We start from the raw sequence: 25,772 nt of genomic DNA, 5'->3' as shown, positions 1-25,772 counted from the left end.
AGATAGAGAGATAGATAGATAGATAGATAGATAGATAGATAGATATAGATAGATAGGAGATAGATAGATAGAGAGATAGATAGATAGATAGATAGATAGATAGATAGGAGATAGATAGATAGGAGATAGATAGATAGATAGATAGATAGATAGATAGATAGATAGGAGATAGATAGATAGGAGATAGATAGGAGATAGATAGATAGATGATAGATAGGAGATAGATAGATAGATAGAGAGATAGATAGATAGGAGATAGATAGATAGGAGATAGATAGATAGAGAGATAGATAGATAGATAGGAGATAGATAGATAGATAGATAGATAGATAGATAGGAGATAGATAGATAGGATATAGATAGATAGATAGGAGATAGATAGATAGATAGATAGGAGATAGATAGATAGATAGGAGATAGATAGGAGATAGATAGATAGGAGATAGATAGGAGATAGATAGATAGATAGATAGATAGATAGATAGATAAATAGATAGATAAATAGACTTTGGACCATTCCCGTCAATGGAACTGAGCTGCAATACAACACAACCTAAGGACACAGTGTGATATGGTATGTGGGCTGGAGGGGTGTGAGTGCCAGGGCTGATTTTCAGTCCCAGTCCGGCCCTGCATACTATATATATAATAAAACATAGCTTAGAGGGATGACTTCCAGCAGCTGATGTGGTGATACAGAATATTAATTGGTTGATTAGTGATAACATACTTTTTTCTTATAAAGATTTTTTTTTAATTGTTACAGATTTGGAGTCCAAATGGTGTGGACAAGCTGTTACATTCAGAGTGGGGTACTGCGGCGAATCAATGCTCTGTCCGTGTGAGAAAACCTCTGCCCATAGAAAACCTCTCCTGCTCTGGACAGTTCCTGACATGGACAGAGGTGGCAGCAGAGAGCACTGTGTCAGACTGGAAAGAATACACCACTTCCTGCAGGACATACAGCAGCTGATAAGTACTGGATGACTGGAGATTTTTAAATAAAGGCAAATTATAAATCTAAATAACTTTCTGAAATAAGTTGATTTGAAAGAAAATATTTTTGCCGGAGTACCCCTTTAACCCCTTAAGGACAGAGCCTAAAATGACCTTAAGGACGGCGCCAATTTTCAGTTTCACGTTTTCGTTTTTTCCTCCTCTCCTTCTAGCTGTACTTTGTAATGGCGCCTTTCAATCTACCATAAAATTAATGATGGAACCCCCAAAATATTATTTATGGGGTGAAATTGGGATAATGGGGGGGTTTCCACATTTATGTAATGCACTTTACAGTAAAACTGACATTTTATCTTTATTCTATAGGTCAGTCTGAATACAGCCATATGCAGCTTTTCTAATGTTTTACTATTGTTATTAACAGTAAAACTTTTTATTTGCTTACATTGGCCGTATTGTGACTCTTATAGCGCATTTATTATATCACCTACGGGGATGTATGGGGCATCAATTTTGCGCCACGATCTCCAGTTTTTTTAGTATCACTTTTTATTATTATTTTTTTTTCATATATAAAATGTAATCATTTACAAGCCTTGCATTTTAACGCTTTTTGTTCACGCCGTTCACCATGCGGAATAATATTGTTTTATTTTAATAGATCAGACAGTTACACGGGTTATGATATATAATGGGGGAGATGCTCCTGTCACTTACACTTAAACGCCGCAGTGCGATTGCAGCATTTAACGGGTTAATGGTGGGCAGCCGCGCAATTGCTGCAGCCCACCATTGAGGGCGAGGGCCCAGCTGCTGATAGCAGCTGGTTCTCATCGGCTATGAAGAGCTTTGCTGTGATCAGTGTTTTGCAGGTACTAGATCGCTCAGCCATGTGACAATGAATAGATAGGCCTTCTCTATGACTGCCTGTTTATTATAGATGGACCATAACTATTGCTGTTTGCTTAGTGTGAATTACCTTCCATCAAAAGCTGCAGAGAACGTCCCTCTCCCATAAACCGTCCAGTAGGATTTACAGCTGTTTATGACTTTATGATCTTATTAGCCATCTGGCTGTTTTATTGCATCGCTCCCTATTCTCAGAATGGTGACCTCTGTGTACACAAGCCTCAAATGACTGATTCATTAACTTATGTTCTTTGCCCTGTGATAGGGAGATTGGAGCATGGAGGCCGTTCCGGTGGCTACTAGGCAGCTGAAGAGGGGAGGCTTCCAGCCGATGGGATAGATCAGGACGCCATGACAGTCACACTGCTCTTCTTCTGGAGTAGGGAGCAAAAAGACCCTTTTAGAATGGGGGATAGAAGTGTCATAAACCAACACCAAGAGATGGTCTGGAGGACTCATACACAATACTATGACTATACAGTATATACGTGTGAATGTACTCACTGGGTACATGTACTTGTCCTTTAAAGTCCCCAGTCCAACTCCTTGGTTTTGTGTTTTTTCCATAAAGCGACTCTGTACCCACAATCTGACCCCCCCAAACCACTTGTACCTTCAGATAGCTGCTTTTTTCCAAGATCTGTCCTGGGGTCTGTTTGGCAGATGATGCAGTTATTGTCCTAAAAAAAAATACTTTTTAACTTGCAGCCCTGTGTCAAACTGCCGTGGCCTAGAGTGTCTGTGCCCTAGGCCTGCACCGCCTCTCCGTCCCTCCTCCCCACCCTCTTCATCATTAGAAATGCCCCTGGCAGGATTTTTCCTCTTCAGTGAACATTGCACAGGTGCCTTAACGATCCAGCCCATGTGCCGTGTTCCCAGCTGATGAATAAGCTGCCTGGGCCATTCCTAATGGTGAAGAGGGTGGGGAGGAGGGACGGAGAGGCGGTGCAGGCCTAGGGCACGGGTACTCTAGACCAGTGATTTTCAACCTTTTTTGAGCCACGGCACACTTTTTATACTTAAAAAATCCCGGGGCACACCACCAACCAAAATGGCACAAAATGACACTAAAACAGTACATATTATACATATAGTTAATAATATAGATTCTAAATGTATTTATACTCACTCAGTGTGAAACCTGGGCCTGTTTTCTTCTCCCCCCTGTGCTTCTCTCCACCATACTTCTCTCCCCCCTGCTTCTCTCCTGTGCTTCTCTCCTGTGCTTCTCTCCCCCGTGCTTCTCTCCTGTGCTTCTCTCCACCATACTTCTCTCCCCCCTGCTTCTCTCCTGTGCTTCTCTCCCCCGTGCTTCTCTCCCCCGTGCTTCTCTCCTGTGCTTCTCTCCTGTGCTTCTCTCCACCATACTTCTCTCCCCCCTGCTTCTCTCCACCAAACTTCTCTCCCCTGTTTCTCCCCGATCCCTATGTTTCTCTCCGCTGTTTCTCTCCCCCATCCCCATGTTTCTCTCCGCTGTTTCTCTCCCCCATCCCCATGTTTCTCTCCGCTGTTTCTCTCCCCCATCCCCATGTTTCTCTCCCCCCCTGCTTCTCTCCCCTGTTTCTCCCCCATCCCCAGGTTTCTCTCCCCCATTGTTTTCTCCTGTTTCACAGGGGCACCAGAGTTTGGGGAACTTTCCCCGCGGCACACCCGACCATGTGTCACGGCACACTGGTTGAAAATCACTGCTCTAGACCACGCCAGTTTGACACAGGGCTGCAAGTTTAAAAGTTATTTTTTAGGACAATAACTGCATCACCTGCCGAACAGACCCCAGGACAGATCTTGGATTAAAAGCAGCTATCCGAAGGTACAAGTGGATTGGGGGGGACAGATTGTGGGTACAGAGTCGCTTTAAAGTCTTTAAAATCTTTTTTTTCTTTCATATCAGCTGGTGTAATTTGTGATTTGTAATTAACATCTCAATTCTTGGACAGACAGCAGAATCCGCCTGAGTATAGAATGGAGTCTATGAGACGGACGGACATTCAAGCGGGAGCATACTGTGGAATCCGCGGGAAGTTCCCAGCATGGATTCCGTAGTGTGAACACACCCTTGGGGCCCTACTACATGGACCGTTAATTGGACCGGTCTTCTCTCCTGTGCTCCACAGCTTTCCAGTCCTGGCAGCAGCAGCGCCTGATCAGCCTGTCAGCTGACAGGCCACTCAGCCAATCACAGGACGCTGCAGCCGCCGGACCAGGAGCACAGGAGAGAAGACCGGGAGCGGGAGAAGTAAGGTAGGTGTTTGGGCAAGGGCAGCTTAGAGGGTTGCGTTTTGTCCCCTCATTTGGAGAGTGCTCACTGACGCACGATTACCAGTATAAGGCTACAAACCCACTTGGCGGGTCTGCAGCGAGTCCCCTTGCTGCAGATCCCGGCCCTATACTTTTAATGGCAGACAAACACGCAGCAGGGATGTACATCCCTGCTGCGAGTTTGTCTGCAGCCCACCCCATTAACCCCCCAGCCCATTAACCCTTCCCGATGTCTTCAGCAAGCCGGAGCGGGGACCAGGTGAAGTATATGCTCCAGCCAGCCGCCCGCAGCCCCGGCCGCCCGATCGCCCCACCCCGCAGCACCGATCGCACGCCCCCCCGCAGCACCCATCGCTTGCACGCCCCCCCAATCGCCCCCCCGCAGCCCCGGCCGCTCGATCGCCCCCCGACAGCACCGATCGCCCCCCTGCAGCCCTGGCCACTCGATCGCCCCCCCTGCAGCACCGATCGCCCCCCTGCAGCCCCGGCGGCCCCCCCCCCCCCCGATGGGGGCTGCAGGGGGGCGATCGGTGCTGCCGGGGGGCGATCGAGCGGCCGGGGCTACAGGGGGGCGATCGGTGCTGCCGGGGGGGGGGCGATTGAGCGGCCGGGGCTGCGGGGGGGGGGGGGGGGGCGATTGGGGGGGGCGTGCAAGCGATCAAGGCTGCGGGGGGGGGGGGCGTGCGATCGGTGCTGCGGGGGGGCGATTGGGGGGGCATGCGATCGCTGCTGCTGGGGGGGGGGGCGGCCGGGGCTGCAGGGGGGCGATCGGTGCTGAGGGGGGGGGCGTGCAAGCGATTGGTGCTGCGGGGGGGGGGGGGGGGGGGCGTGCGATCGGTGCTGCGGGGGGGACATCGGGCGGCCGGGGATGCATATACTTCACCTGGTCCCCGCTCCGGCTTGCTGAAGACATCGGGAACCGCCGGAGCCGGGATCAGGTGAAGTATCAGCTCCGGCGGCCGGGGGGTTAATGGGGTGGGCTGCAGACAAACTCGCAGCAGGGATGTATTTGTCTGCCATTAAAAGTATAGGGCCGGGATCTGCAGCAAGGGGACTCGCTGCAGACCCGCCAAGTAGGTTTGTAGCCTTAGAGAGAGTTGTCCAGTGAAGCAGCTGTCACGGCAGGCGTTTCCTATAACATTTGGTGGTCGCATCCATCATGTAAGGACCACTATTGTCTATGCTGGTGTCACAGGGTGGGAATCTAAATATTTATACTGGCCGGGTGGGGGCTGTTCTCAAGAACTTGCAGCTGATCTGCATTCATTGTAAAACCCTCCACAAGCCAAGTTTCTCTATGATCATACACCGACCGGCCATAGCATTAAGTGGTGACAATGGCTCCTATATAGGGGTGGGGTATATTAGGCAGCGAGTGAACAGTCAGATCATGGACGGGTCTCATAGAAGAGTAACTGTAGCACAAGCTGCTGCCTATGATAGTGAGGAGCTTGGTGTCTAGGGAGGGAGAACTAAAATCTTTTTCTTTCAGTTTAAATTATTTCAGGAAGTTATATACATTTGTAATTTACTTCTATTTAAAAATCTCCAGTCTTCCAATACTTATCAGCTGTATGTCCTGCAGGAAGTGGTGTATTCTCTCCAGTCTGACACAGTGCTCTCTGCTGCCACCTCTGTCCATGTCAGGAACTGTGCAAAGCAGGAGAGGTTTTCTGTGGGGATTTGCTCCTGCTCTGGACAGTTCCTGACATGGACAGAGGTGGCAGCAGAGAGCACTGTGTCAGACTGGAAAGACGACACCACTTCCTGCAGAACATCCATACAGGGGTTATGATTTTTGATTTTTTTTTTTAAGTTTTCTATGTTTAAATCACTAGGTGTCTCCCTTCACTGTGCATGTGTACAGCTGCTGCACATCCACATTCAGTAGCAGAGAATCCTGGGGGGCTCACATTGTACAGTCAGCTCTCCTGTCACACAGCACCAAAACCTCTGTAACCACACCGTGACATTATACTGACTGAATTGTTACATAACACAGAGCATTGTCTCCTGGTAAGCTGCAGATCTGATAATAGAATTAGTAATAGGTATTAATATAATTGTCCTCAGCTGATATACAACCTGCATGATGGACAGGTGTCTTTCCATGTGTGAGCGACAAAGGACGGGGACTTCCTGTGTTTGGTAATTGTTGGGGGGTTTTTAGCAGAGAAAAAAACAAATATCAGCAGGGAGGGAGCATGGAGCGCGGATAGCATGGAGCGCGGATAGCATGGAGCGCAGTGTGACAGGAAGGGAGACACCTAGTGGCCAAATGTGTAATGTTGATTTAAACAGAGAAGATTTAAAACAATAAAAAATTAGGGCGAGTACATAGTTGCCAACAGTCCCGTTTTGGCCAGGACTGTCCCGGATTTGACGGCCAGTCCCGGCTAAGTAATGTCCCGGGTTTGTCCCACTAAGCTCCGCCAACCCCCCCCCCCCCCATGACGTCATGCCCCGCCCACCGTGACGAGCCCCAATGCATTGAAGCCTAATCATAGGCTTTTTGGCTCACTCCTGCCACTGGGATAGAAGAGCCTAACAAGATGGCCGTATGCTGCAGGGAGCCAGGTAATAAGGTGACCACATGAGGGGGATTATGCTGAAGGACTGGTATACAGTGTATTCCAGTCACAGCTCTGATTACCAGTCTTCCAGCATACTAGCCTCTCACACCAATGTATATATATATATGTATATAGTTTATATTCCCCCTCATGAGGGCTCCTCATTATACCACCAGTATTATGGTATACTGAGGGGCCCACAGGAGGGAGATTATGCTGAAGATAATAAAGCTCCAGTCTGCTCCAGCCACCCCCAGTCTTCCCCCATCTCCCCCATCTCCCCCAAGTCTGCTCCAGCTACCCCCAGTCTGCCCCAGCTACCCCCAGTCTTTTCCAGTCTGCCCAGCTACCCCCAGTCTTTCCATGTCTGTCCAAGTTTCCCCTAGTCTGCTCCAGTCCCCCTCAGTCTGATCCAGTCACCCCCAGTCTGCTCTATTTACTCCCAGTCTCCCCCAGTCTGCCCCAGTTTCCCCAGTCTGCTCCAGTCACCCCCAGTCTGCTCCAGTCACCCTCAGTCTGCTCCAGTCACCCCCAGTCTGCTCCATTTACTCCCAGTCTCCCCCAGTTTCCCCCATTTGGTTCAGTCACCCCCAGTCTGCTCCAGTCACCCTCAGTCTGATCCAGTCACCCTCAGTCTGCTCCAGTCACCCCCAGTCTGCTCCATTTACTCCCAGTTTCCCCCAGTTTGCTTCAGTCACCCTCAGTCGGCTCTAGTCACCCCCCGTCTGCTCCAGTCACCCTTAGTCTGATCCAGTCACCCCCAATCTGCTCTATTTACTCCTAGTCTCCCCCAGTCTGCACCAGTCACCCCCAGTCTGCTTCAGTCACCCCCAGTCTGCTTCAGTCACCCCTAGTCTGCTTCAGTCACCCCCAGTCGGCTTCAGTCACCCCCAGTCTCCCCCAGTCTGCTCCAGTCTCCCCCAGTCTGCTTCAGTCACCCCCAGTCTCCCCCAGTCTGCTCCAGTCTCCCCCAGTCTGCTTCAGTCACCCCCAGTCTCCCCTAGTCTGCTTCAGTCACCCCCAGTCGGCTTCAGTCATCCCCAGTCTCCCCCAGCTACCAAGTTTTTAAGGTGTTGTGGGGCCCCATGACTCCTAGCTACACCCCTGTCCCTCATCTGTTCCTGTACTACTACACCCCTCATGTGTTCCTGTAGTACTACTACACCCCTCATCCTTTTGTGTTGTTCTAACTGTAAAGTTCTAACTGGAAAAAAAAAAACCACAGGTGACAAGCCACACCCCATAAACCACACTCACCGAGACCACACCTACTATTAGCCACACCCCTTGTTGCCAACACTAAAGTGTCCCTGGGAAAATAATTTTAAATGTTGGCAACTATGCGGGTATATTGCAGAACTTTTTGGGATCACAGCCCCATTTGTTTCCTTAAGAAAAGTTTCAGCGACCGGTACGCTTTAACCTAACCAGCAATGGGCTCCATTTTCTCCCAGTATGTCCCAGTCCCCTTCCCCTCCTCCCACTAACCTGTACTCTTGGGAAACTGTAGGGACCTGTTTAGATAAAGCAACTTCATAAGAATATTCAAGGGCCAAGTGTTTTGCACAGCAAGGTGAATTACAATCTTGCACAATCAATAACCGGTCGGCACTTCCATAGCGTTCCCGGCCTCTGATCTCCGTGAAGGAAATCAGACTTGGACTCATTTTCTTTCGCTGCCACCCTGGTTTCAAAATTAAGCCGATGTAATAAATGGTGGAAGTGTTCATGTACCAGCCTGAATATGCATGGTGCCCTGCAAGCAAGACAATTGGCCTACACATTTTAATTATGAAGGGTGTCGCTAATTATTTTTAGGGTGTGGAAAGAAAGGCAGACATATACAGGACAGGAGTCATAAGAAATCTTACACAGCAATGAGCCTGTAGCCTTTTAAAGGGATATTCCCATGTTATCTAATATAGTTATACTTGCAGGTCTGGTCAAGTTAAAAACTCATTACGGGGGGGGGGGGGGGGGGGTAGAGAAAAAAGAAGTGATAGTCAGCTGTCCCGATGCTCGTGCAGAGCCCCGTCCCACTCTTGGACCCCGCCGGCTGTCTTCTGAACTCCCTTCTGGCTACTTCATGATCCGTCTGATGGATTCCCCGCTCAGCCAGTCAGAGACTGGGGCCCGACACCACTGCAGTCAATGATTGGCTAAGCGGGCTAAATCTTACCCATCTGTGACGTCGAGCCTGGGTTGTAACGTACCCAGAACCCGGGAGAAGATGACAGCCAGCAGGGTCTGGGAGCGGTAAGCACATTGGTTTTTATTTTCCACCCGCCCTCTGCCCTTAAGTCCCTCCTGGTGTGGTGTCCCACTACGGGTGTTGCTATTGGTTACACTCTTCATAAAAGCCTGTACTTATATACGGATGAAAAAAACCGATGCATTTGTGTGCATCCGTTTTTCCATTGACTTCTATTGGAAAAAAAACGGATCAAAACAGATCCGTTTTTTTTATGACGGACACAAAAACGTAGCTGACACTACTTTTGTGTCCATTAAAAAAAACGGATCTGTTTTGATCCTTCTTTTTTTTACAATGGAAGTCAATGGAAAAACGGATGCATAGAAAGGCATCAGTTTTTTTTTTGCAAAAAACGGATGAAAAAAACAGATGCATTTGTGTGCATCCGTTTTGATACGTTTTTCTATTGACTTCCATTGTAAAAAAAAATGATCAAAACAGATCCGGACGAAAAAAATGTAGATGACACTACCTTTGTGTCCGTTAAAAAAACGGGTAAAAAAAAAATGGATTGCAAATACGCAATGTGAACCTAGCCTAAGTGGTACCAGAGTTTTACCACAAGATGTCGTTGCTATAAGTATGTATACCTAGATATTGCACGGCTGTAGTCCCCAAAGGGTTATTGTTTCGTTTGTGTACCACATGGATATGCACACCAATGAGAGTTCTTTCTTCTCTTCACCTATCATCTCTCTCTTTACTTCCGTATACGCACACCTTACATGCGCTGTAGGAAGGAAGTCACATGGGTAGAGGAAGTGTAGAGGTAGAACGCTGCCTTCAGTTTTCTTTCAAGAAACTGTACTCAACACTATGCAATGTTAAGGCTTCCACTAGAGTGGACAAGTCAGGGATCATCCTAACCCACGCCGTGGACAAGGAGAGACACAGTGCAGGACAGTATCCATAGAAAGTAAAGGAACTGATCTGAATATTCTAAAGTTGCTAGAAGCCGATAAACTCTATTTCGCAGCGCCGGCGTAAGATGGGAACCTTCAGCATTCTGCTCATCCCAGGTAACAAGGTTTGGGGTTTGTGTCACCCTCTAGGACGGGTCACTCGACACTGGTGGGTAATAGGTGGTGCAAAGACCAAAGAATCAAAACACAGGCACAAGTATTCTCTCTCTTCTTAAGTATTCTTCTATTTCTCCCTACGAAGTTCCGGCAGAGCACAGTACTACTTGGGTTGGGACTCTCTCGACATCCTCCTCTCTTCTCTTCTGATCCTCTATTTCACCTCTCATCACGCAACTCAGTCAGCACGACTGTATCACTCTTTCTACTCTCAGTACAGATCTGGACTGTAAAGTATTAAGTAACTTATCAAGTGTAAAGTATTGTATCAAGGCAAAGGGACCTTGTAACTAAAGGGACCTTGTAACAACTTGGCAGGTCACTGTCCAAAGGGGAACAAGGTGTAGCCAGCCCATTAAAATAAAAGCAGGTGTGCCACCATACCTGTGTGCCCAACCGTCACTGGCGTCACAACACTATACCACTGGGCAAGGCTATATCTCGGCCAACCACCATAGAACTGGCGTCACACCTAACCATCTGGCAAGTGACCGGCTGCACCTCCACACCACCGGAGGTGAACACCACACTGGCCTTTAGGACCTACATGCTTCTTTTTTGTTTGTGTGTAATACCACCACTGTTTGGCAATTACAATAAATACGTGCTATTGTGGTGTCCCACCACGGGTATTTCTTTGTATGGCACCTGTCGTAAAGTTATCCCTTCAGTGGTGATGAAGGTAGCACTCTTTGATTTCACCACTAGGTGTCGGTGTTACTTTTATGTACTGTTGTTTCAAGCACAGCTGTAGTTACCAAAGGGTTACTGTTTATGTACAACCTGGTCTGTGTTGTCCAATAGGAGATACTGTCTTTCTCTTTACCTGTCCCTGCTCTCCACACATATACACAGCCCCTGGGGAAGGAGTTAGTGAGCCCCTAGAGTCCGGGAAAGTCAAAGTAGTGTGGTCCAGAGTGTTAGTGAGTAAAGACACATGTGTATGGAGCAACCAGAGACACTCAGTATTCCTAGCCTCTCTCTTCAAGTAATTATGCAGTGTTAGACCCCAAAAGGAGGATAAGTTGGAGATCATCCCAGCCCATGCCGTAAACCTCTTAAAGCAGTGCAGGGCAGTCTCTTAAGACAGAGGAACTGACGCGGATAGAGCAAAGCAACCGTAACAAAGGTCTACGTACTACGGATAACTTTGGACACTTAGCTACACCCAGGTAACCAAGCCTGGGGCTTGTGTCACCGTGGTTGGACGGGTACCCGTACACTGCAGGGCAGAAGGTGGTTCAGGGACAGTAAGGTCGAATCACGGGCACAAGTATCTCTCTCTCTCAAGTATTCTTCTTTCAAGTATCTCTCTAAAGTTACGGCAGAGCACACTACTACCCTTAGTTGGGACCCCATGACAAACTCCTCTCCTCTTCACTGCTAAGCACTGCTATATCTACCGCTCTTCTATATCAGCACTTAGAGTATCTCCCAGCACAAGTCTGTACCAAAGGAAGTTATTCACTGCCAGAGTACTCTGTATTACAAAAGACTATGAGTAAAGCCATTATATTTATTCTACTGGGACTCATTGCACCTACAACAGCATCTATACCGATTGGCTGTATTCTCCTTGGGTCATTTTTCCCTTTCTGTGGGTGGCAGGAACGACAGTCCGGGTTGGTTACAACATTACTATCACTGGCTGAGCTGTATCACAACCACCAGCATAACATCATACCACACTATAGGACGTATTATAGCAATTCTACCACAGTCTCTTCACTTCTTTTAAATACTCTCACGGTAGGACTGCGGAGATACTTAACCTTAAAGGGGAACTCCACATAAGAAAAATTTGTTTTCAATTAAAAGTACATTAAAAGTCATAAAGATGTGTATATACAATGTATTACCGTATCTGTATGGTTCTGCCACACTGGTAGCTGATAGAAATCCAGGAAGTGAAGAAAAATGGCCTCTGTGCCAATTCACATTGTCTCCTGCTCCCACTGCTCTCCCACCTTAGAAGACAAATATTCCATGCCTCTATCTCACACTGTGTCTGTTTGCTGAGCACAGGCTGATGATGCAGACAGGAGGAAGGGTGTAATGTCACAGGAGGCTCGGCTGGATCCCCCAATCCCCTGAGTGATTCACCATCTCTGACTGGCCAGAAGCAGGTGCAGCAAGGACTGTGAACTGTGATGAACAGCTGAGGGAAAGCATTGCATTCTGGAACCAGTACTGCATTCTGGGAACTGCTCAACCAGGAAGTACAGAAACACAATACAGAACATTTTTGGTCGTTTCAAAACTGGGATAGATAGGCAAGTAATGCTATATGCTTCTGCAGAAGTTTCATTTTTTATCCTCTACCTGGAGTTCCCCTTTAAACAATCTAAGGTTCCATAAACCGGTCAGTCACAAGGAGACTGGGGAACCTCACATGGAGCAGCTGCTGGAGACTGGAAGACATCACATGGAGCGGCTGATTGAGACCGGGGGGACCTCACATGGAGCAGCTGCTAGAGACTGGGGGACCTCACATGGAGCAGCTGCTAGAGACTGGGGGACCTCACATGGAGCGGCTGATTGAGACTGGGGGGACCTCACATGGAGTGGCTGCTGGAGACTGGGGGACCTCACATGGAGCGGCTGTTGTAGACTGGGGGACCACACATGGAGCGGCTGCTGGAGACTGGGGGACCTCACATGGAGCAGCTGCTAGAGACTGGGGGACCTCACATGGAGCAGCTGCTGGAGACTGGGGGACCTCACATGGAGCGGCTGCTGGAGACTGGGGGACCTCACATGGAGCGACTGCACTAACTCACCCTCCTTCTATGCGGGGTCACCCCTCCTACTATTATAAGTTCTTATATTACCCCCTGGACTATGCTCACTCAGCTGCACTGAATAAATTGTAACAAGACATATCAGGGATGGTGACCTCTATTCTTCTAAATGTCCATGACAGGGGCCCCAAATATCTACCTTCTAGCCAATATCTGCAGCTACAACTACCCCATAGGGTGTACCTATCCCCAATCAGGGGGTTTAAGATGGGCATTTACCAAACAATAAATGTTTTAGATGTCATGAGGGAAGGGGGGACATATCATTGTCTATGGCAGTGCCCTGTTGTTTACCCATTCTAGGACTAAGTCGTCCCATTCGCTACCACCCATCTGGTTACCTATGTCCCTCTGGGCCCGATATAGGCCAGCTATGGTTATGTAGATAGCCATAACTTTCCTTGTTCTACAGATGGCAAGAAACTCTTATACATGACCTTAACCGCACTTGGAATCACCAAACTGCTCCTCCATTTAAGCTATTTGTGGAGAAACTTTCTTTCATTATGGAAATGGACTGGGCCAAGTCTCTACCTCTGCCGATACATGAAAGAGTGCTCCCATATAACTATGTGGTATCCAAAAAGAATCTTGCCAGATGATCCGCCTATTGACCTGGAGAGAGCCGGCGTGTCCCATGCATAGAGATTAGGGAGTCTCATCAGTCGGGCTACTCAGGTTAGCTTCAAATGGTTGACGCAATTGAGAGCTATTTCATTATTTGTAATTATTGGATCAGGCCAAGTGTTGTCTTTGCACTTCGGTTTTTTCCCTCCTCCTGTTTAAAGGGCCATAGTGCTTGCTTTATAACAAAACTATACTTACTTATGTCAAGATCCATTCTCCTGAAGGCAGCTATATAACAGCTATACTTACTGTATCCACATCCAGTCTCCTGAAGGCAGCTATATAACAGCTATACTTACTGTATCCAGGTCCAGTCTCCTGAAGGCAGCTATATAACAGCTATACTTACTGTATCCAGGTCCAGTCTCCTGAAGGCAGCTATATAACAGCTATACTTACTGTATCCAGGTCCAGTCTCCTGAAGGCAGCTATATAACAGCTATACTTACTGTATCCACATCCAGTCTCCTGAAGGCTGCTATATAACAGCTATACTTACTGTATCCAGGTCCAGTCTCCTGAAGGCAGCTATATAACAGCTATGAACTGGAGAGAATGGAACGGCTGCACATCCCATCTATGGCTGATACTAATGCCGCTAGGCCTATATTAAAAATCAACACCAGAGTGTCTGTATATGAATTGATCAAGCCATATTGCCCCGTGTACCACCGCGCAGGTCCTCTGGTCCACACGGGTCCCTACGCTAACTCCACACTGTGTCGGTCAGCGACCGCCAACCCCGCCAAGCGTGCACGTGCAGGAAAGGGAGGCCATGGAACGGCCCTGCAACCCCAATGTCACAGGACCAGACCCAAAAAGCCCCACCAAAACCCAGCCAGCACCACCGGCGGGGAAGGCTGCCCCCAAACGACACAAGTATGGATATGGTATTACACTTACCATTGCTGCTCTCACAGAATGGGGAAGACATAAGGTCCAGACATGTGAGCACAGGCATCTCCTAGTGTAGGGACCCATGTGTATTAGATACCGGCACGAGGTACATGGGGCAGTATGGCTTGATCAATTCATACACAAAATTCTGATGTGTTTTTTATTTAGCCAAGCGGCACTAGTATCAGCCATAGGTGTGAGGTGCAGCACTCTGTTTCTTCCCTGAGCCTCATTTTGTTTCTCTCTTTTCTCCGTGTTTTGCACTCCTCCTGGTGAGACCCACATGACCGCAATTAGCAGGAGACACCTGAGTGCACATGGTTTTAATCCCTCCTGTTTTTTTCCCATTCTGTTTGCTGCAGCTATGGTGAGCGCAATACCTTATCCAGACTTGTGCTGCTTGGGGGCGACCTTCTCCGCCGGCGGTGCTGGCCGGGTTCTGGTGTGGTGTTTTTGGGTCTGGTCCTGTGGCATGGGGGTCGCAGGGCCGTCCTATGGCCCCCGTTCCCTGGCTGTGCACGCCTGCGGGGTTGGTGGCCACTGACTGGCACGGTGGGGACTTAGTGTAGGGACCCATGTGTATCAGATACCGGCACGAGGTACATGGGGCAGTATGGCTTGTTCAATTCATACACAAAATTCTGATGTGTTTTTTATTCAGCCAAGCGGCACTAGTATCAGCCATAGGTGTGATGTGCAGCACTCTGTTTCTTCCCTGAGCCACATATATAACAGCTATACTTACTGTATCCAGGTCCAGTCTCCTGAAGGCAGCTATATAACAGCTATACTTACTGTATCCAGGTCCAGTCTCCTGAAGGCAGCTATATAACAGCTATACTTACTGTATCCAGGTCCAGTCTCCTGAAGGCAGCTATATAACAGCTATACTTACTGTATCCAGGTCCAGTCTCCTGAAGGCAGCTATATAACAGCTATACTTACTGTATCCAGGTCCAGTCTCCTGAAGGCAGCTATATAACAGCTATACTTACTGTATCCAGGTCCAGTCTCCTGAAGGCAGCTATATAACAGCTATACTTACTGTATCCAGGTCCGCTCTCCTGTAGGCAGCTATATAACAGCTATACTTACTGTATCTAGGTCCAGTCTCCTGAAAGCTGCTATATAACAGCTATACTTACTGTATCCAGGTCCAGTCTCCTGAAGGTGGCTATATAACAGCTATACTTACTGTATCCAGGTCCAGTCTCCTGAAGGTGGCTATATAACAGCTATACTTACTGTATCCAGGTCCAGTCTCCTGAAGGCAGCTATATAACAGCTATACTTACTGTATCCAGGTCCAGTCTCCTGAAGGCTGCTATATAACAGCTATACTTACTGTATCCAGGTCCAGTCTCCTGAAGGCAGCTATATAACAGCTGTACTTACTGTATCCAGGTCCAGTCTCCTGAAGGCTGCTATATAACAGCTGTACTTACTGTATCCAGGTCCAGTCTCCTGAAGGCAGCTATATAACAGCTATACTTACTGTATCCAGGTCCAGTCTCCTGAATGCAGCTATATTACAGCTATACTTACTGTATCCAGGGCCAGTCTCCTGAAGGCAGCTATATAACAGCTATACTTACTGTATCCAGGTCCGCTCTCCTGAAGGCAGCTATATAACAGCTATTGTTACATTGTTGGACGAATGTTTATAATGTTCAAAATATCAATAAAACATTTAAATACAAACAAAAAAAAACTATACATTTTACTAAAGTTATATTACAAATTATTAAAGCAATGTATAATAATAAAAATTTTAGTTTCTGGACCTAGAACCCTTTTTGATGGCTGGCAGCATACTTGCCTTGCGCCCGTCCCCTGGCATTATACCAGTCACCATAGAATTTCTGAATATTATAACAGATAGAGAAATGACAGAATTAAGTGACTTAAAGGGTTACTTTTGTGTATAGAAACTTTTGGCGTAGTCCAGACATGGCAAAAGTTTACATTGCACCTGGTCCCAGTCTGGAGACCCGCTGTGACTGAGTTGTAGCCAGGTGAAGCGAGCAGCAGTTAACTTCACCCCGCTGACCGGCAGCCAGATGTGATATATACTGTATATATATATATATATATATGACTATAATGGAGCAGATCAGTCAGATCAGCCAGGGAGTGAAGTGCACTGCTGCTCGCTTCACCTGGCTACAACTTACAATTGCAGCAGGTGCAGAATTGAGACCCTGTGCAATCTAAAGTTTTGACACACCTGAAAAACATGATGACAAGAATAGAAAATTGCTGCAGCAAACTGCAAGTGTCAGGACTCCCCGCATATACTCCGTCCAGTGTACACACAATAAAAACTTGGTCTTAAGTTTTTTTTTATTTAAAGGGGTAGTGCGGTGCTTAGAAATTATTCACAAAATAACACACATTACAAAGTTATACAACTTTGTAATGTATGTTATCTATGTGAATGGCCCCCTTCTCCATGTTCCCCGCCCCCCAGCCCGTGGAGCCGAAAGTGTAGTGCATTATACATTACCTGATCTGTGTCAACCGCCATCTTCTGACAGTGATGTAATCTTCAGAAGGCCGGCCGGCCGGCCGACCCGCTCCTGCCGTCCCTCATGCCGCCCCCCCTCTGCCGCGTCATAACTATGCTCAGCCGCGATTGGCTAAGCATAACTGTGCTGAGCATAGTTATGACGCGGCAGAGGGGGGCCGGCATGAGGGACGGCAGGAGCGGGTCGGGCGGCCTTCTGAAGATTACATCACTGTCAGAAGATGGCGGACGGGGTTCGACACGGGTCAGGTATGTATAATGCACTACACTTCCGGCTCTACGGGCGGGGTCGGGGAACATTCACATAGATAACATACATTACAAAGTTGTATAACTTTGTAATGTTTGTTATTTTGTGAATAATTTCTTAGCGCCGCACTACCCCTTTAAATTTTTCTACAGGTTCTTAGCAAACCATTTGATCAAATAGAGTTTTCCATCTCACCACGTTAAGGTGACCCCAGAGAGATGGTCCCTATACTCGCTAATGGCCTCTCTCGGACTATAAGTCTACAAAACTGGGCATAAAGGATCAACTAAACTGTGTGTAACAAACCCACAGGAGCTGGGCGGAGTGCACGGCTAAAAGGGGTTATCCACCGCCCCCATGTTACCCAAATAAACCAAACAAATAGCCAGCACTCCACTCACACTATGCAGTTTGCACGCTGCCGTGGCTAACATACAGACCAATCTAGAAAAACACCTGCAAGTGTCAGGACTCCCGCCCGTGTACATACAATAAGAACCTGTTCTAAAGTTTTAACATTGTGTCAAACATTTATATAAATGACAGTAACGCTTTAACTACTCCTGGGTGTACGCCATCTTGTCCTGGAGCCAGAATGAAGCTGAGGAAAATTATAGGTACTGAAATATTATACTATATACTAGTCAGCCCCTATACACATAGTAATAGTACCAATAAAACCACTATATAAGTCCCAAATAATACTGGCACACCAGCTACAATTACCACCAACTGTGACTGAATAGTACTACCATACTGTTACTAAATAATCCCACCGTGTATCAGCTCTATATAGACTCTGCAGACCCTAGAAATGATCACAGTGCAGGTACATCCAGTGACTATAGGTGACATCTTCCCCGATTGGTGGAGTTCACTTGTTTCCATCTGACCCGGACCTCCATGATGACTTCTGCCTGCCACAAATGCTATAATGCCCCCCCCCCACCACCCCCCAAACACACTTTGATGTCCCAATGGTGCCACGACATTTGTGCCCCATATAGGTAAATGGGTTAGGTGTAGGGAAGGTAAATCCCCCTCCCCATTAGATAGGAATTACAGTTATGTTCTTTATTTTAGGGTCATGTTTGTGCCTCTTTTTCCTGTAGTAAAAAGTGCTCTGTACTTCTTAATGGTGTGCTGGTGCCACCTAATGGTCACAATAGGGTATTACAGCATCCCCCACACTGGTCATTTTCTGACCGTACAATAGAATACTGCAAACCTGTAAAGCTTTGCGCCAGGTCCCTGAGTGGCCTGTGGATTTAGTGTTTTCTCTTTGGTACGCCCTGTTACCTAATGGAGACTACAGGGGGGGGGGGGAGGAGCAAATAATAGATTAGTAGCTTTGTTATTATATGAAAAGAGAAGTAATTATACAGACTGCCTGCAACCATGGCCGCCTAAAATGGGAAACCCAAACCCCCTAGATTACCCAACTATGGAGACTAGAGTCTTTCCTGGAAGCTGAATGTGATCTACCAGAAAAATAGTCACACATCGGAGAAGGACACGCGGGAGCCTACAGAGGTGATCAACCACCTAACACCAGGTAGGAATTAAAGGGGTCATCCAGACTTAGAAAAACATGGCCGCTTTCATCCACAGTTTGTGTGCGGGATTTGAAGCTGAGTTCCATTGAAGGGAATGGAGCTAAATTGCAATACCACACACAACCTGAGGACAGGGGTAGCGCTGTTTATGCACAAAAGTAGCTGTGTTTTTTTTCTAATCCTGGATCATTACTTTGCTACCCTAGACCGCCAGAGATGGTGGTGTGAACCTCTTTATCACCCATGCTGTTACTCGCCAACAGTCCAGACTATGGCAGGACAGGACAGTCCCACAAACCTGAGCACAAAGGGTTCACATTTTTTTGCTTAAAGGGGTACCCAGTTCCCCCCCCCCCCTTAAATCAACGAGTATCAGAAAGTTGTATAGATCTGTAAATTACTTCTATTTGAAAATTTCCAGTCTTCCAGTACTTATCAGCTGCTGTACGTCCTGCATGAAGTGGTGTAATGTTTCCAGTCTTACACAATCTTCTCTGCTGCCACCTCTGCCCATGTCAGGAACTGTTAATTTATTCTCCTGAGATACACCCAGATGCTTACAACCCCTTTAAATCCCACTGTAATGCATGTATTGATCTATGTTGTCTCGTTATTGTCTGCGGAGAGGAAAACCTTTCAATGTTTTGTTTGGGTGGAAGAAGTGAGCGGGATTAGAAGGTCGGGGGATTACACGCTGGAATCACAGTCAGATACAAGAACCTGCTATATAATGTCAGAAGTTTACTGGGACTATGACACAGACAGTGCAGCTGCCAGACTAATGGAGGATTATCCTCCTCCTCCTCCTCATCATCATCATCATACTATGGTCACCAGCGAGCAGCAGGACAGCCTGTGCTCTACGTACCAGGGAGGTCAGCGGGGATCAGAGACCAATGATGACATCACAGGTTATATAACGCACCATGGAGAACCATTACTACATACACTGTTATGTCCGGAGTTCTGACCTACAATGCTGATGTCTGTATAATAAGCCAGTATCCAGGACTGTCAGGATTTCTCCTAGTTATTTAGCCTCTGCAGGATTTAAAGGGGTACTCCAGCGAAACATTTTCTCTTTCAAACTGGTGTCAGAAGGTTATACAGATTTTTAAATTTAATTCTAGTTGAAAATTTCCAGTCTTCCAATACTTATCAGCTGCTGTATGTCCTGCAGGAAGTGGTGTATTCTCTCCAGTCTGACACAGTGCTCTCTGCTGCCACCTCTGTCCATTTCAGGATCTGTCCAGAGCAGCAGCAAATCCCCATAGAAAACCTCTCCTGCTCTGGACAGTTCCTGACATGGACAGAGGTGGCAGCAGAGAGCACTGTGTCAGACTGGAGAGAATACACCACTTCCTGCAGGACATACAGCAGCTGATAAGTACTGGAAGACTAGAGTTTTTTTTTAAATACAAGAAATTTACAAATCTGTATAACTCTCTCACACCAACTGATTTAAAAACTTTTTTCAAAGAGTTAAAGATTCTACATAAAGTCCCAATATAAAACCACATATACCGTGAGGCGGGGTGTGGAAGAGAGTGAGAGGATGATAGTGGTGGTAGTTGTAAGTCTGTAGGTGGCTCCCATGTGTAGTGATGAGCTCTAGAGAGAGGGAATACCCTGAGAGCTGCCGAGTGAGAGTGGTGCAGTTACCTGCAGGATGGCTGGGCCTTGTGGTGCACCGCAGCCTTACTCAAAGACTTGTCATGATCTCAGGTGCCGAGGGCTTTCAGCTTTAGTATCTAGGCTGGGCCTTAAGCTACTACTTGCAGTTCCTAGAAGTATCCAGGGGTCCTTGTCAACCTCCCCTTTGAATCCCAGAAAGATATGGTACAGAGGCCTACGTTAGCTCTTCTACCCAATATACTCAAGTCACTTGCTTAGGCCTCCTGTCCTGAGGATTCCCACTAACAGTAGAGAATAGAAATGAGCGAGCAATATGCAATCGATTATCTATTCCATCGAGTATTGCACTACTTGAAAGATTAGTTTTCGATCAAGTATCCGATTTAAAATTCGAATCTAAATGAACTTATAGCCTCTTGGAGGCTATAATGGAATAGGTGGGATCCCCTCCCCGTCTATTTCATTATAGCAGGAACTGTATATTTAATTAAAAACAGCAAAAGTTTGTTTTAATTTTTCTATTGTAAATGAAAAATATCAATATTAGAACAAAAATTTGCTGTTTTAATAAATATGAACTATTACAGGGAGCGGTATTACTGCCGGGAACCGCTAATACCGCTCTCTGTGATAGTGGTGCAATACCGCTCCCTGTGATAGTGGTGTAATACGGCTTCCCCAGTTGCATTCCAGAGGTGTTGGAATAATTTTCTAAAGGTGTCATTATGGACTTAGTGACCTCCAAGTGGTCAAATTTAGGCTTCCAAGAAAAGCATTTTTTCCCATTGACTTTATTGGGATTTGATATTCGATCGAACAGTCAAACATCGTGGCCTATTCTAATCGAAGGTCAAGCTTTTGAATATTTTACTATTTGCTTATCTCTAGTAGAGAAGTGCCTTGTGCTTCTATAGATGCTCCTGAAGGAATCTCTCTCACTTCCAGCTTTCCTCCTTGTCCTTTATCTCTTTCCCCTCCTTCAGCACCTGATAGGCTTGTATAGCTGACCAGGCCTTGACTAAATACTGAACTGAACCTATCTTCCTGTAGCAGCTAGGGCAGGGCAAGTTCTAGAACAAGCTGGGAACTTTCTACACTACCTAAGGCAGTACCCACGTACAGCCTGCAGGTGTCACTGTTGCCTAACAGTTTGTGTAGTGTGAGTGTAAGGCTTGTAACCCATTCTGTGCCTGCCAGTTACACTGGTACAGAGAGTACAAAGCATGACTTACCTGTACAGCTGGGGAACAGATGCCGTCCTGGGCCCAGCCTGGTATACGTCACATTTTACAACCTGAAATACTAAGCTTTTCTCCATCTCTACACCACTTTGGACTATTGTTTTTTGTTTAGATGGATGATGCGTCATTAGTTAAGACTGCCAAGTGTTTGTGAATCACATTACACAGGCCCTGGCTGAGACTCCATGTAAATGATGTAATCCGGCCAGGGATATGATGAGCCACATATTGACAGCTGCTTCGTCTCCAGCCACCTACTCCTGACACTATGGAATCAATGCGAGAAAGCGAAGACCGCCAACACCATCCCACATTCTGGGCAGATTGATTATAATGGCGGGACCTCATCAGTGGCTGGAGAGCGGGGCAGGTGGCTTTACAGATTTATAAATTACTTCTATTACTTCCAGTGCTTATCAGCTGCTGTATGTCCTGCAGGAAGTGGTGTATTCTTTCCAGTCCAACACAGTGTTTTCTGCTGCCACCTCTGTCCATGTCAGGAACTGTCCAGAGCAGCAGCAAATCCCCATAGAAAACCTCTCCTGCTCTGGACAGTTCCTGACATGGACAGAGGTGGCAGCAGAGAGCACTGTGTCAGACTGTAAAGAATACACCACTTCCTGCAGGACATACAGCAGCTGATAAGTACCAGAAGACTGGAGATTTTTAAATAGAAGTGAAACACCCCTCTTTTCCCATTTTATTAATAAAAATAAATAAACAAATCTATTTGGTATCGCCACATGCATATTTGCCTGAACTAAATTTGAACTAAAATCATGCATTTTTGTTTACATCAAATCCAGAAAAAATGTAATAAAAAGTGATCAAAAAGTTGCATATACACAAACAAGGTACCGAAAGAAAGAAAAGATCATGGCGCAAAAAATGACACCTCACACGACCCTAAAGACCAAACAATAAAGTTATACAAGTTACATATTGCTGTCATCATACTGACTTAAGGAACATAGAGAACATGTCAGTTTTTCCAAAGGGCGAACAACAAACCAGTAATGGTGGTTTTACACAGAACGATTTATCGTTCGAATTTGCACGATAACTATCGAATTCGAACGATAATCGTACGTGTAAACGCAGCGAACGATCAAGCGACGAGCGAGAAACCGTTCATTTTGATCTTTTAACATGTTCTCAAATCGTCGTTGATCGTTCGCAAAAAATTCGCAGATCGTTCCGTGTGAACATTCTTTCAACAATTTCACCTATGTGTGAGATAGGCTTAAGCGATCGCAAAACGATTTTTCCGTACGATGTATCGTTCTGTCTAAACGCTGATCGTTATAAAAGAAACATTGTTCATTCAAAAATTATTAATCGTGCGATCGGGAGAATTATAGCTCCATGTAAAACCGCCATAAGTCACCTGTCCGCCGGTCCCAGCAGCTCCTCTCCCGGCAGAGCGCGCACTCCCATCATCCTCCAGCACAGGCAGCGGGGTACAGAGACACTGACTGTTCCGGATGTGTCCTGCAGCCTCTATCATGAATTATAGAGCCTGCAGGGACACACGGCGCAGGCAGTGTCTGTATACCCCGCTGCCTGTGCCGGAGGATGATGATTATCAGTATTTATCATCTGCTGTATGTCCTGCAGGAAGAGGTGTGGCAGAGGCTGCCACCTCTGTCCATGTCAGGAACTGTCCAGAGCAGGAGAGGTTTTCTATGTGGATTTGCTGCTGCTCTGGACAGTTCCTGACATGGACAGAGGTGGCAGCAGAGAGCACTGTGTCAGACTGGAAAGAATACACCACTTCCTGCAGGACATACAGCAGCTGATAAGTACTGGAAGACTGGAGAGTTTTAAATAGAATTAAATTACAAATTAGTATAACTTTCTAAAACCAGTTGTTTTGAAAAAAAAACAAAAAACAAAACACAAACAGGCACAGTACAATGTATATACAGTCAAACACACACACAGGAACGGTACAATGTATATGCAGACACACATACACAGGAACACTACAATGTATATACAGCCTAACACACACACACACAGGAACAATACAATGTATATACAGCCACACACACTCACACACAGTACAATGTATATACAGCCACACACACACACACACACAGGAACAATACAATGTATATACAGCCACACACACTCACACACAGTACAATGTATATACAGCCTAACACACACACACACACACACACACACACACACACACACGGGAACAATACAATGTATATACAGCCTAACACACACGCACACACACACACAGGAACAATACAATGTATATACAGCCACACACACACACAGTACAATGTATATACAGCCTAACACACACACACACACACACAGGAACAATACAATGTATATACAGCCTAACACACACACACACACACACACACACACAGGAACAATACAATGTATATACAGCCTAACACACACACGCGCGCACACACACACACACACACAGGAACAATACAATGTATATACAGCCACACACACACACACAGTACAATGTATATACAGCCTAACACACACACACGAACAGTACAATGTATATACAGCCTAACACACAGGAACAGTACAATGTATATACAGACACACATGCAGTGTCCCAGAACAGAGTATTTTTCTGTGGCTTTATGTTTGCACCTTTATTATAGTCAGTTCTGTTCTGGAAACATAGTTCCACTGCAAACTGTGTGTATTGTGTCACCCCTCTCAGTGTTCAGGTCTGCTATTCCATTCATTTCTTGTATGCATATTCAGGTATCAGTGCCTAATGATATTATGTCGCCCCCCCCCCCCCAGTGTTCAAGTATGGTACTTCTCATGTATATTCAGTCCAATATGCCTAATGGTGTGATGATGCAATGGCTTGATGTCACGTGACTGCCCCTGCTGCCATGGTAACTCCAATAGCCGTCGAGCTTTGGCTGGGGATACCATGTGACTTCCTGTCCTACCTCAGTCTTCTCTCCACCTTTAGGGGAGAAGGGTGTGTTGCTCTGTTGTTCCTGATTCCGGGAGACAGGTCGTGTGTGTGTGTGTTCTCTCTCCACTGTCAGGAGAGGGACACGTGTGCTCTGCTGCTCCAGCATTACCAGAGGTGCTCCGGTCCAGTCGGAACCTGGTTTCCTGTCCTCAAGTCCTTCAAGATCCTCATCTCCACTAAAGATCTGGGTGCCGTCTTCATTCACTACTTTCATCATCTCTCTCATCATCAATAGCAAGTATTCATCTCAACTCCATTCCGCCCACTATCTTAACCCCAGTACTACTACCCTCATCATTCAATTTCCTTATTCCAAGTAACGCTACCATCACAGCCTATTGCAGCATCACCCATTACTCTGCCTTATCCAAGTCTGCCTTATTCCCGGTTGCATCCGGAGAGACTCTTGCTACTAGTTACCACCGTTACAATAAATGCACAACTACCATTGTTTCTGAACCTTGGCATTGGTATAATTATTGGTGCCGTGACTAGGGGCAACGAAGAATTGCTCGGCCTCCGCCTGGTCAGGTCCCCGCTGGTTAGCTGCTATCCCTTGTGCCCATACCGTGACATAACATCAGGCAAGCGGCTACCTAGGTTCCTACCCAGTACTACCACCTACTACTACTCTCAGCAGAGTGGCCCAGCGCACACACACACAGGAACACTACAATGTATATACAGCCTAATGTGGTGTAGCCCCCGGTGATGATGTTATTATGTCGGAGGATTGGCTGGTCACTTGCTAGATGGTGAAGTGTGACTCCACTCCGGTGGTGGTTGACCACTACAGCCTGACGTTGGGGTGTTACTTTGTGCCGCCAGTGCCAGGTAGGCACACAGGTGTGATGGCACGCCTGCTTTTAGTTTATAAGGCGGGTTGTACCTTTCTCCCCTGTGCACAGTGTCCTGCCGGGCTGCTACGGGGTCCCTTGGGTTAGTAAAATCACAGGTGACCTGAGTGGTGTAGTGACCCTCCCGGACTATCGGAACCGCCACCCACAGAAAGGAGAAGTGTCCCAAGGTTGCCGTGTACACTGTGTCGGTGTGAGAAAAAAGATCACAGAGTCTTTTTATCATAAATTAGGTTTTTACTGGAGCAGGATACACTGTTATGACGTTTCTCTTGAAAAAGCACGGGATAATACACTTGATAACACTTGGTAGACAAATACTTGGCAATACAGCGGCTGAGTCTGCGATAGGAATGCAGTGTGAGGAATAGTC

General features: G+C 46.7%; 1 long non-coding RNA gene across 1 annotated transcript in view; it reads left to right on the top strand.

The window, feature by feature from the left end:
• Nucleotides 1-1,001, top strand: part of LOC138772746 (uncharacterized) — a 98,683-nt gene extending 97,682 nt beyond the window's left edge. Inside the window, exon 3 of the long non-coding RNA XR_011359817.1 lies at nt 767-1,001. This is a non-coding gene — a long non-coding RNA (uncharacterized lncRNA). The remainder of the gene's footprint in view (nt 1-766) is intronic.
• Nucleotides 1,002-25,772: the final 24,771 nt, after the last annotated feature.

Source organism: Dendropsophus ebraccatus, chromosome 14 (assembly GCF_027789765.1).
Source record: "Dendropsophus ebraccatus isolate aDenEbr1 chromosome 14, aDenEbr1.pat, whole genome shotgun sequence".
NCBI classification, from domain to species: domain Eukaryota; kingdom Metazoa; phylum Chordata; class Amphibia; order Anura; family Hylidae; genus Dendropsophus; species Dendropsophus ebraccatus.
The sequence above is the reverse complement of the archived record's forward strand: the minus strand, read 5'-3'. Positions and strand labels throughout refer to the sequence as shown.